The sequence below is a fragment of the Natator depressus genome, chromosome 2, assembly GCF_965152275.1.
Source record: "Natator depressus isolate rNatDep1 chromosome 2, rNatDep2.hap1, whole genome shotgun sequence".
In the NCBI taxonomy this organism is placed as follows: domain Eukaryota; kingdom Metazoa; phylum Chordata; order Testudines; family Cheloniidae; genus Natator; species Natator depressus.
Window position 1 is genome coordinate 225,696,945 of NC_134235.1, and position 12,512 is coordinate 225,709,456.

A 12,512-nucleotide genomic window follows, 5' to 3' on the forward strand; every position below is an offset into this window, starting at 1 on the left:
GTGCATATGTATTCTCTCTGCTCTAGATGCACAGAAATGGTGGAGTGCTGTGCTGGAGGAAGGCGGGCACAAGAGACATAACAGGCAGGCAGGAGAAAAGGTGAGAGGGAATAACAGAAAGCAGCAGGAGCTGCAGGGAGAGAGAGGAGGAGGAGCCTCTTATGTACCTCTCTAGCACCCCCAGAAGCCTGGACTGATTAACACCAGCTTCTCAGGGAGCTACCTGTTTCCTGCTGCTTCCCTGAACCCGCTTGAGGAGAACAGGCAGTCAACTGAAGTAGTAGGAGCCAGTTAGGTCCTTAAGATGCTGATATCTTCCCTCACTCAGGCCCTGCTACCAGCCTGCTTATTTGTCCCCTTCAGTTGAGTGTTGAGAGCCACTATAGTTGGCACAGAATAGCAGTCATGAGTGAAAGAAGAAAACGCCGCTCTGGGGCAGCATTCAGAAAAAGAAAGAAAGCAAAGGAAGCTTTTCTATCTAAGCAGGAAGGAGCTCTCCTGAGATACATAGACACAAATGTTCACGGTGAGCCTTCTGGCCCCAGTGAGGATGTGAGTGGTGAGGAGATGCCTGATCTTCCAGTTAGTAAGAGTGCAGGTGACCTGGCAGCTACTGCAGCATCCATATCTCCATCTCAAATGGATGTAACCATGCATATTCCTGAAGAAAAGTGTAGATCAGAGTGTGGTGGAGGTGCAAGAAAGAGCTGCTGCTGAGTTTAGTTCCTTAAGTCTCGATCCAGGACTGTGGACCCACTTGAGCAGTAGCCTGAGGGACTTCCTTGTACTGCATGGGCCACAGCAAGTAAAAAACTTCATGTTCCCCAAAGACAATGAAAATAGAAGTTTCCATCCAACACATTACTGGCATGAAATTCCCAATGGTGACAAAGTGGAGAGGCCATGGATTATATAAACCCAGAATGCTGCATACTGTTTTTGTTGCAGACTCTTCCAGTCTAATGTTCCAGCTACATTGGGTTCTACAGGAACAAAGGACTGGAAAAATCTGGCTAGAAATCTGGCATGCCATGAGAAGGCAGCAAAGCACCAGAGAGCATTCCATAGGTGGAAAGATCTTGAGATGAGACTAAGGTTAAAGGCCACCATAGATTATTAGCATCAAGAGAAGATTGCATCAGAGTCTCTTTACTGGCAACATGTTCTGAAAAGGCTCCTTGCCATTGGGAGAATGCTTGCTACCCAAAACCAAGCACTGCATGGCACTTCAGATCAGCTGAATGTGCCAAACAATGGAAACTTCCTTAAAATTGTGGAGCTGATGGCTGAGTTTGATGCTGTACTCCAGGAGCATCTAAGAAGAGTCACCACCCAAGAAATGTACACACACCACTACCTTAAAAAAACAGTTCAAAATGAGATCATACAGTTACTGGCAACAAAAGTCAAACAGAAGATTGTGACAGATCTGAAGTCAGCGAGATATTACTCTGTTATTCTGGACTGCACACCTGACAGCAGCCATACAGAACAAATTACTTTAATGGTGCGTTTTGTAACAACAACAGAACCTAGTGAAAATGTCCCTGCAATGGTGACTGTCAGAGAGCATTTTCTAGAATTTATTGACGTTGCTGATACTACAGGAGCTGGTATGACAAATGTGCTTCTTAAAAAGCTGGAAGATACAGGAATTGCGATAGCTGACATGAGAGGTCAGGGCTATGATAATGAGAGGAAAGAACAGAGAAGGGCAGACAGGGATCCAAGAGTTAAACCCTCAAGCTTTTTTTGTCCCATGCAGTTCTCATTCATTGAACTTGGTGGTCAGTGATGCAGCATCAGTTTCTAGTGAGGCTGCTGAATTTTTTAATGTATTTCAAAGCATCTGTGTATTTTTCTCTGCATCAACTCATCGATGGCAAATTCTGAAGCAACATCTGGGAGCATCCTCTCTGACACTGAAACCACCGAGTGCCACATGATGGGAAAGTCAAGTGGAGGTGATAAAGCCTATCAAACACCAAATTGGGAAGATAGATGATGCCATAATTGTCATTATGGAGGATAATGCCATGACAGAAACTGTTCGTAGGATAACAGTGGCAGAGGGAAATGGAATCACCAGAAACATACATAACTTCAAATTTCTGTCTGGCTTAGTGTTGTGGCATGACATACTGTTTGAAATAAATGTTGTAAGCAAGAGACTCCAAGGTGTTGACCTTGTTATATCTGGAGCAATGGAACACCTGGACAAAGCAAAGTCATACCTACAGCCTTACCGGTCAGATGAGGGATTTCAGAATGTTCTGAAGAGTGCACAGAATTTGGCAGAGGAACTTCACACTGAAGGTATTTTCCCACCCATTCAAGAATACAAGAGTCACCAAAGAAGAAGGCACGGGATAATCCCATAAGAGACCCCAAACAACAATTCAAAGTTGAATTCTTTAACTTTGATTGTGCAATACAGTCAGTTGAAGAACATTTCATGCAGTTCAAGGAACACAGCAATGTATTTGGGATGTCGTATGATATTCCAAAACTCCTCACTATTCCTGAAGAAGACCTACACCAGCAATGAAGGGCACGACAGACAATGTTGACACATGATGACATGCGTGCTATTGATACGAGTGATTTAGGTGATGAACTGAAAGCCCTTTCAAGATACATTTCAGCAGGATCAAATCCAAAAGCTGTTCTGGAATATATGTGCACAAATAAGATGACCACCCTCTTTCCAAATGCTTTTGTTGCTCTGTGCATACTTCTAACACTTCCTGTAACAGTTGCCCATGGAGAACGCAGCTTCTCCAAGCTGAAGTTAATAAAAACACATCTGCACTCCACAATGACACAGGAGAGGCTGGTTGGCCTTGCAAGAAAATCTTTGCAACCAAGAAGGCACGGAAAGCACCACTTTGATTGTTCAAACAGATAAAAATGCCAGTGTTTATTATGCAGACAAGAAAAGTTACATTTGCTGTTCTGGTGTTTGAAAGTGAAGTGTTACTTAAAATTTTTGAACAAGGTACTTTAAGTTGTTAGTTCTCCTTTATTGGGGTAGGTAGCAGAGCAGTACCATGAGAGGAGTAGAACAGGAAGAAGGCAGAATTGAGACCTTTCAAAGTTTTGGCCCAAGCAAGGGGGTATGGCGGCGTCATTTGAGCTCCCTGCCTCAGGTGCCAAAATGTTGTGGGCCGGCCATGCCAGTACTCTTGTCTGATATGGCAATTCTGATAATCTTGCAGTGGTCATCATTAAACATCAATGTTTGCCAATAGTTACCGTGCTTTAGTGTCTGAGATACTACTCTGAAACCTGAGATACTACAGATATTCCCTATTCAAAAGTAGTCCGGATACCACCATCTGCTAGCTCTTGGTAAATGCTGACTTTTAAATGCTGACCATTGTGTGTTTTATTTATGATTTTCCCCATAGTTTTGCTACTCAGAAGTCATGAGATTGCTACCACAACTCATCCATGAATTTTTCACTGGAATGTATCCTTGACAAACTTAGAATATCACTTAGGACCAGCCTTAGCATTGGTTGACTAGGCCAGTTGTCCACGATGTCAGAAATGAATGGATGCATTTTGAGTTCCAAGGGAATAAATTTGCTTATATTTTGGAGGCGCTGCCAAAAATCTGATTTCCCTAGGGTGCTAATTGCACTGAAAACCCAGTTAGCCATAGATATTTTTATGTTGCTTATGAGTACATTCTTGTAGACTATTTAGCCTTCTCAAGTGAAAAAATAGCAGTACAAGTTGTGTGAAGTATTAATGTTTACACTTTAATTTAAACATTAAAAAAGAGGCACATGCAAGGAGAGGCATATTGTGCCAATTGAGAGACCTGATTAGCAGAACAGTTAAGACAAAGTGAAATTTCACTCCACCTGCCTATGCCCAGTATTTTAATGCTGTGTCATATGTTTACAATTTAACAGCATTCACTTGTGGTATTTAATGGGACTGAGAAAATATCTCCAATCTGAAAGGTATGTTTCTTAACGCCACAGATGAAAATAGATCATTTTAAAGCAGCTAGCTAACTAGAAAAACATTCTGAGGTACAATCCAGACTAGTGAGGGCCTGCCTTGTAACCATGAGCACCTCAAAATGTTCTGCTGCTGTAACTCTCTTGACTGGATGCTTCCAGCCAGCATGCAAGCATGCACTGAGGGCTTGTCTACACTTGAAATGCTATGACTGTGCTGCTCAGCACTTCAGTGTAGACACTCACTATAGTGACAGAGGGGTTCTCCCATCAGCACAGTTATTCCATCTCCCCAGGAAGTGGTAGCTAGGTCGATGGAAGAATTCTTCCATCAGCCTAGAACTGTCTACACTGGGGATTAGGTCAGCTTAACTATGTCCCTCAAGGGTGAGGATGTAGCTGGGTCAACTTAACTTCTGAGTTGAATCCTAGCCTGAGTGTCTGTGTGTTAAGCAACTCTGTTTCAGTGCTCTGATTCCAGCAGAGGTGAAGGAAGTTTCATGCTGGTTTCTCCCCCCTCGGCTCTCTCCTCGCCCATGTTTGCTAAAATGCAAATTGATCTGTTCCTGCAAACTCCTCTCCCCTACTGTGATGCTGAGTGGTTGTCTCCTTCCCTTGTTGACTTCGATGCTCCTGATTACTTTTGATGTAAATTGCGTTCCCATTGTCTCTTAATGTACCTTGAAAATGCCTTCCAGATAGCAGAACCACATTCCTTTGTCTAGGGTGGGGTAACTTAAGCCCTGCCTGGCAGACATATTTTAAGAAGATAATTTCCAATGTGTTTCTAATTTTGAATTTATCCTCTGTACATTCACCATTCAATAATATTAATGTAACCCTTCTGCCCATCAGAGTTGGCAGCAACAAGGGCCAGGTTCAGTATCTAGGGGTTCCATTTCAATAACACAATGCAAAACTGGCTCGAACCCCCACCCAGTGACCTGGGACAAATATATACCACCCCCTCTGGGCGCCTCTAAGAGGCAATATTTCCCCTCTCACAAGCACAGAGTCTGAGTGTAGCAAAAGCTTTTTAATAATGGAGAGAAACAATGTGGCATTACGTTGGGGAAACACCACCAAAAGGATTCATACCACAACCTATGAGCAAAACCCATCCCTAGCAAATTGGGCTGTGTCCTTTCCCTTTGGTTCTTGAGTGCAGCAACCCAAAAGTCCCCCAAAGTCCCAAAAGTCCAACAACCCAAAAGTCTCTTCCCCTGGTCAGTGCAGCCCCAGAGTTCGAAAGTTTAGCTGCAGAGTTTTACCTCCCAACCTGGGTGGAAATGGGAGGGTTAAGGGGCACCTTACGTGGTCCAAAGCCGATTGCCCCACCTCTCCATGGGGCTCCGCTCCGCTCTACCAGCCATCCCACCAATCGCTCTGCTCTGCCAGACCCCACACGTGAGCTGCTCCAGCCATCCCGCAAACTGCTCCGCTCCACCAGCCACTCCGCTCTGCCAGCTGTCCCATTAGCCGCTCCAGCTGTCCCACAACCTGCTCTGTAATATATCTTCAGGCTCCCCCACTACTTAACACAACACTTAGTGATTTCAGTTCTTAGTGATTTCAGCTTGTAGTAGGGGAGCCTCAGTGCTGTGCACCATTGGCCCAAAGTGAATTCAGCTCAGCAGCCTGTAACTAACTCCTAATAGAATCAAAATTAGCTCTGACATTCCACAGTGGAGGAAGAAGGAGGTGCAATTAGCATGTAGGGCCCTCATCAGGGGCCCATACCACCAGGTAGTAATACCTATCCCCAGCATCTCTCAATTCACTGAGTTTTGGAACCCATGTCCCTTGCCTAGCGAGTGCTACTTAGTTGATGGTGAGTCCCTCCATCATAACAAAAGGCCAAGTACAATTCCACTGTCCTTGATTCACATAATCAGGATAATAACAATTTATTCTTCTTGCCCCAATAACAGAGAAACTGGGGATCCCACAGCAGCCAAAGTGACAATTTGGGCAGCTATGGGCTCATGCTAGGCCTATGCAAATGAGATCAGCCGTTGAAGTTCTTTTCCACAACTTGCCACAATTCACCACCAGATGTCAGGGTGGAGCTCATCCTGACTCTGCTTACATTAATGATCAGTATGTTATTAGCTTTATATTGATAGTTCACATGACACCTTCTAGATACCGGATATGACATTAGTGGGTTGGAGTACATTCAGCTGGGTAGGCCAGTTAAAACTCACTACCAGATTACAATGATATCTTCTTCCTTTGGGATGCTGTTAGGGCAGTGGTGAGCAACCTGCGGCCCGCGGGCTGCACGTGGCCCATCAGGGTAAGCTGATTGCAGGCTGCAAGACATTTTGCAGATGTTGACCATCCACACGCATGGCCCCCTGCAGCTCTGCGGATCACCGTTCCCGGCCAATGGGAGCTTCAGGAAGTGGCAGGACGGAGGGACGCACTGGCCGCCACTTCCCGCAGCTCCCATTGGCCAGGAATGGGGCTCGTTCATCTGCACATTTACCAATGCAATATATGCCATAATGTGCCAGCAGTGCCCCTCTGCCATGTACATTGGCCAAACCGGACAGTCTCTACGCAAAAGAATAAATGGACATAAATCAGATATCAAGAATTGTAACATTCAAAAACCAGTAGGAGAGCACTTCAATCTCCCTGGACACTCAATAACAGACTTAAAAGTGGCAATTCTTCAACAAAAAAACCTTCAAAAACAGATTTCAACGAGAAATTGCAGAACTGGAATTAATTTGCAAACTGGACACCCTCAAATTAGGCCAGAATAAAGACTGGGAGTGGATGGGTCACTACAAAAAGTAATTTTTCCTCTGCTCATATTCACACCTTCTTGTCAACTGTTGGAAATGGGCAACGTCCACCTTGATTGCATTGGCCTCATTAACACTGACCCACCACTTTGTAAGGCAACTCCCATCTTTTCATGTGCTGTGATACATATTATATATACTGCTTACCGTATTTTTCACTCCATGCATCTGATGAAGTGGGTTTTTGCCCACGAAAGCTTATGCCCAAATAAATTTGTTAGTCTCTAAGTTGCCACAATGACTTCTCATTGTATTTGCAATTAGTCATTCATAAAGCTTTACATAAATATGACTCTTCTAGTTTGTAGGCACCAGTTTTCTTCTATTCCATTATATTCTTGACAGTGTAAATACAATAGGGTGAGAAAGAAGTTATATAACTTGAGCTATATTTTGTGCATTGTGGGCTTGAGCACTCTGGTGCTGATCCAACAACACACATAAATACAGAGCTGTGTATAACTGACTTTTTTTTTCTGTTCTGGCAGGCCAAACAAAAACTGATTATTTCTGGAATTTTCAGCAAATTGAAAAAGTTGGGAAAAAATGCTTCGACCTGAAACAAAATATTTTGTTTTAGATATTTAAAGAAAAGCAAAGGAAATGAAGGGATAGATTAATATAAATGGAGGAGGAGGTTGTAGTGGTGCCCTCCTCATAACCTTAAGGCATTCACCTAGGATGTAGGAGGTTTGAATCCTAACTCTGGAGCAGGAACTTGAACCTAGGGCTCCCACTTCCCCCAGAGAGTACCCTTAGACCTGCCTTTCAGCAAGTACACGTTGATTCAACCTGGATTGAGCAGTTATTAGAGCTGGAGAAATCAGGAACTATTTATCCTCATTCAAATAATAAGTGAGATGTGAAATGAGCTTCATGGTAGGTAAGTTCCCTGCAGATTGTTTTATAATAGCATATTCAGTTTGAAGAGTTTCAGCTGGCAAATTAATTTAAAAGTGGTAAACATCTACAAAGGTTTCACATAGACCCAGCTATATATTACAAAACTAGATCAGAAACTGACCCTATTTCCACTTTTAAACTGGCAAATACAGAGTAGTACTTAAAACAACCTCAGTGCTTTGAACAGCTGTTCTTTTAGATAGCCCAAGGATAAATCAAAGTCTCATATTAAGGATCTGTAGTCTATTTGAGTTAGAACTACACTGTGAAGTTTGTCTGAACTCATGTGGTTGACCCTATGGCACAATTGAATTAACATGTCTAGTAGATACTTCCCCAAACAAACACCTATGTTTTCTGTGTTATTTTAAAGAAATAATTTGAATCATGTTTTATGCAAAAACCCAGGATACTAGTCACTGAGTAACTAAAGAAGCCTTCCAAGAAATTCAAATTTTATTTTATTTTTTTCTTTAAGGTAGTGAATTATCAGAGGAAAAAAAATATTGAGCTAAGGTTCACCAGACAAAACACTTTTTTAAAAAAAAAATACACAACCTGTTTCTATGTTTACATTGCTAATTTGCAGGACTCCTGCTCTCTTTCTGTGACTTACAGTTCACTGAAAGACGTACATTAGGTCTTTCAGTATCACAACAGGGTGTAACAAGGACGATTAAAATTGCACACAACTGAATCTGGAGTGTTGGCAAGTTACTTATATACCTTGTTGTGTGGTGTTCACTAAAAATGGCTATCCTGATTTGTCCTATCACGGTGCATTTTTTATAATGCCAGCACTAAGGAACACTATTGAGGTGTAATACGGGCTCCATTTTAAGTTAAATGGAAAACAAAAGGATGGGTGACTATTTAGGATATGATTTTTGAGTGTGTGTGTGTGTGTTACGGGGGAAAGTAACGCTCCACATTGAAAGGACAGGAGACTTTTTTCTTGCAATGATTCTGTTGGGTTTTTTTATTCGAGGTTTTCATTTTAGGCACACATTATGCTGGATTAATTAATATTCTCTTCAAAAGCGTGCTTTAAAAAAAAAAACTTTCATGCACACATTAGTTAATTTCACCAAGAACTAGAACAGCATGCAGTGCATTAGTCAGTGAGAAATCACAAATGAGTGTCATCTTGCAACTCAGTACTTGTTTTGTCTACAGGACCATTGTTCCATAAATAAATTGCTATCTATTTTTGTACCTGTTCCTTTTATTGGATAGCTGTCTTTGATGTTGTGAACCATATGCATCATCAGAGTGGAAGCAGCATCTTAATTATTTAATGTTTGCACAGTGCTTTAAACATGTCAAGTACTATATAAGTGATAAACATTATCTAGATTTAATGTTATTTTCAGTGACATGATATCCTAGTGGCAAAATATCCTTGCAATTTTCATGTGGACTGTGGGCAGGATTGTGCATTGTACACATATTCTTACAGGGGCATAAAGGTGAGCAAAAACCCCTGAATGGGTGACACAGATGACGGGCTACTCCATGGTGGCCACTATTCCCCTTCCCATTCAAGTGACTAGGGTATGGAAGGAGCCTTGGCTTAGCCTCCAATACCCTGGTTACTGCAGCTGAGTTAGTGCACAGCGGAACTAATCTGTACTAGGTAAAGTACTGATGGAGATTACATGCCACTTGGTCTCCTCCTTGGGTTTGGTCCTGCACCATGGAAGTTAATGGGAATTTTACTATTAACTTTAATGGGGGCAGGACCAGAGCCCTACAATTACAGTGCAATGACATGCTGCCCTTTACTCAGGGATTATGGTAAGTCTACAATCAAGCTTTAAACTATCAAATATATGCAAGCTCATATTTGTGAGGGTAAAGTAGAAGCATATCTAAAGCAAAAAAAGAAATTTACCCCAGGCCTCAATCTGTATGTTTTCCAGTAGTAAGAGTATGGCTAACAGTTTACTACTGCTACATTATCCTCTTCCTTGCCTTTACCGTATTTTAAGGTAGATCCCTGCTCCTTTAGAGGATGTGACTCTCACTATTTTAATCACATAGGGTTCTTTGCCATGCCTGAGGGGACACCATAATTAAAAACAGGCATAATAATGATCGACATTATAATGACTGTTTTATTATTAAAGAAAGAAAAGATATTGCACAAAACAGAACACAAATGATAAACAATTGTTATTTCCATTGTATTCTTTTCTGTATGTCTCCCTGTATGTGGAAAGCTTTTAACAGAGATGGGCCTCCCTTTAAGAATGAGACTACCTCCTGTGGGCATGCTCTTCTTTGGTAAATTATGTCCAAATTAGCAAGGAAACCTGTGTTAATAAATCATACTCATTTTGTGGCTGTGCTTGAGCTAACTGTCTCACCTATCCATGTTAAAATCTTAGCAGTGAGGTTGTTTGTTTGGTGTTGCCCTCTGACTTAATTCTTCTTAGCAGTCTTGCTCGTATAGACAGCAGGGAAAGGTGTGATGAGTGATAAAATTAAGGTGAAGAGTGGAAAATTCTTGAGTACCTTTTGAGTAGGTTTAAGTAGAGGCTTTTTCCTGCAAAGGGCGGGGTAGGAAAGCCCTCTTTAATGTTTTATGGCTTCTGATAAATCTCCCATGCTTACCCCTCCACACACACACAGTCTTGCATTCTTTTAAAGTCAGGACAAAAATATTTTTCAAAGTCTGTTGTTTAAAAATCATATCTGTGCCAAATGGTATTTTAGACCAGAGTGGTGGTCTGTTTTTTGATAAAGACAATTTGTTGTCTGTTACCTTTTTTTTCTTTCCAGTTCTCCTTAGATTTATGACCTGTTATTTATAGTATTTACAACTGGCCATTAAAACTTCTATTAAGTATTTTGTACAGAGCACAAATTGCAATAACCAATAAATACTTTAAAACATAGTATAAAATGGAAATAGTATAGAATTAAAACAAAGTACTCTAGTAGTTATAAAAGTTGTATTTTAGAGTCTTCATAAACGCTTGGATGTAGTAAACATGGTTTCATGGCCAAGGAGGTGTCACCTTCCTTTGACACATGAGACTTTTAACTATGGAACAGAAAGCAGAAGCTTCCTGAAATTTCTTTAATTAACTTGAATATCTTATTTAATAACATAAGCAACCAAAAACATACGGTAAAGTTGTTATATTTTCCATGCATTGTGGGCATAGCAGAAAAGTAGGTATCTCTTGAAATTCAGTAAAGGCACAGACAAGTTTGTAATGACCTAATATTATAAGAATAAATTATAATAATTTAATTATAACCATTTTGCATCAATATTGAGGTTTATCTATCACAGTGGTTCTCTTAGAGAGTAAAAACAAGCATCCATCATTCTTTTTTCTTTGTTGTTGGGGACCCTGCCTGCACATGGTTTACAACAGCTAATTAACTATAGGACAAAAAAGAATTAAAGCATAATATCCAAATGTATATTTTTGAGATGGCATTTGATGCCAGGATGCTTTATTCAAAATGCTGCTGACATTTAATCAAGATACTTCCACACAATTACCACATATCTTTGGTGACTTTATTTGGAGTTGCGGTTCATAAATTTTTGGAAATAAATGTTCTGTTTTTGCAGTTTTAGATATTATTGCAAAAGCATTATGTTTTAGTAGTACTGTGAAGCAGTACTGTGGCATCTGATTACCACTTATACTTTGTTCTTCTGTGTGAACTGGATATTGAGCTCCAATGTCATGTGCTGAGACCGGCATTTGAGTTTTTAACTAGCATTTCATGGGCTTTGTGGAAACTCATTCCTGTGTGCATGTTATTTCAGTAATTAACAATGATGTTTTTTCCTGGACTACTCGGGTTATTAGCTTTTCCTGTGTAGGGTAAGAAAATTGGGACAGTAAGTGTGGCAAAGGCTATATTACTTAGTAATTGATCCAGTCACTCATGGGAAGCATCTTCAGTGTGATTGAACCATAAATTTGGTGGAGAGACAACTGCACCCTGCAAGACAACTTAAAATGTTTTGGGGATTCTGAAGGGGGTGTTGGATCATTACAATTGGGGTGAATTGGAAACCTTGTTGCGGGGGGAAGAACTGAAATGAATTTTTTTCTCCCTTTTTAAATAAAAAAAGTTCTCATTTTTCAGCAAGCTCTAACCTTGGTAAACATCCAACAGGGGAACAGGGAACCTTGTAAATTTTTTTTGAAAAGAAGATAGCATTTTAAGGGAACTCTATAAGAAACAAGGAATTTTTCAAAGGAAAGTTAAAATTAAGAAAATTGAAGCTGACAGGGTCTCTGTAACTGTATTGGTTGTGACATCACAGTGTTTGACAGTTCTGAATCAGTCAAAAGGAAAGAAGCTAATTCTCTTGCCTGTTGTTTATTCTGAATACTAATCTGTTCTATATTTTGGCAACAATGAGAAGTAAATGTATAAACAAAAAGAAAAGGAGTATTTGTGGCACCTTAGAGACTAAGAAATTTATTTGAGCATAAGCTTTCGTGAGCTACAGCTCACTTCATCGGATGCATAAGCATGTGCTATTTTAATGACATTTAGTAAAATATGTACCTCTCTTTAAAGTTTGCTAGAGTATATCTGTGTATCTAATTATTTTCAGTTTAATGGGATTCTCATAAAAGTATATCACTTATTCACATAACTATTAAAATAATTAAACATGATTAATGTTATTACAGTAACTACTAAAAGAGCTAATTATAATGTGCCACTTATTATACCATCTTGCCATCATTTTACGTCACAATGTTTCAATGGATTTAAATGTGACTGTATAACCAACCACATTAATGTCATAGTTCACTGTGATTAATGTGAACAC

The 12,512-nt window shown here is 40.4% G+C and overlaps 1 protein-coding gene across 1 annotated transcript in view; it reads left to right on the top strand.

The window, feature by feature from the left end:
• The window catches only part of MALRD1 (MAM and LDL receptor class A domain containing 1), a 450,886-nt gene that overhangs the window by 133,133 nt on the left and 305,241 nt on the right, over nucleotides 1-12,512 (top strand). The gene's annotated exons all lie outside the window — the stretch shown is intronic.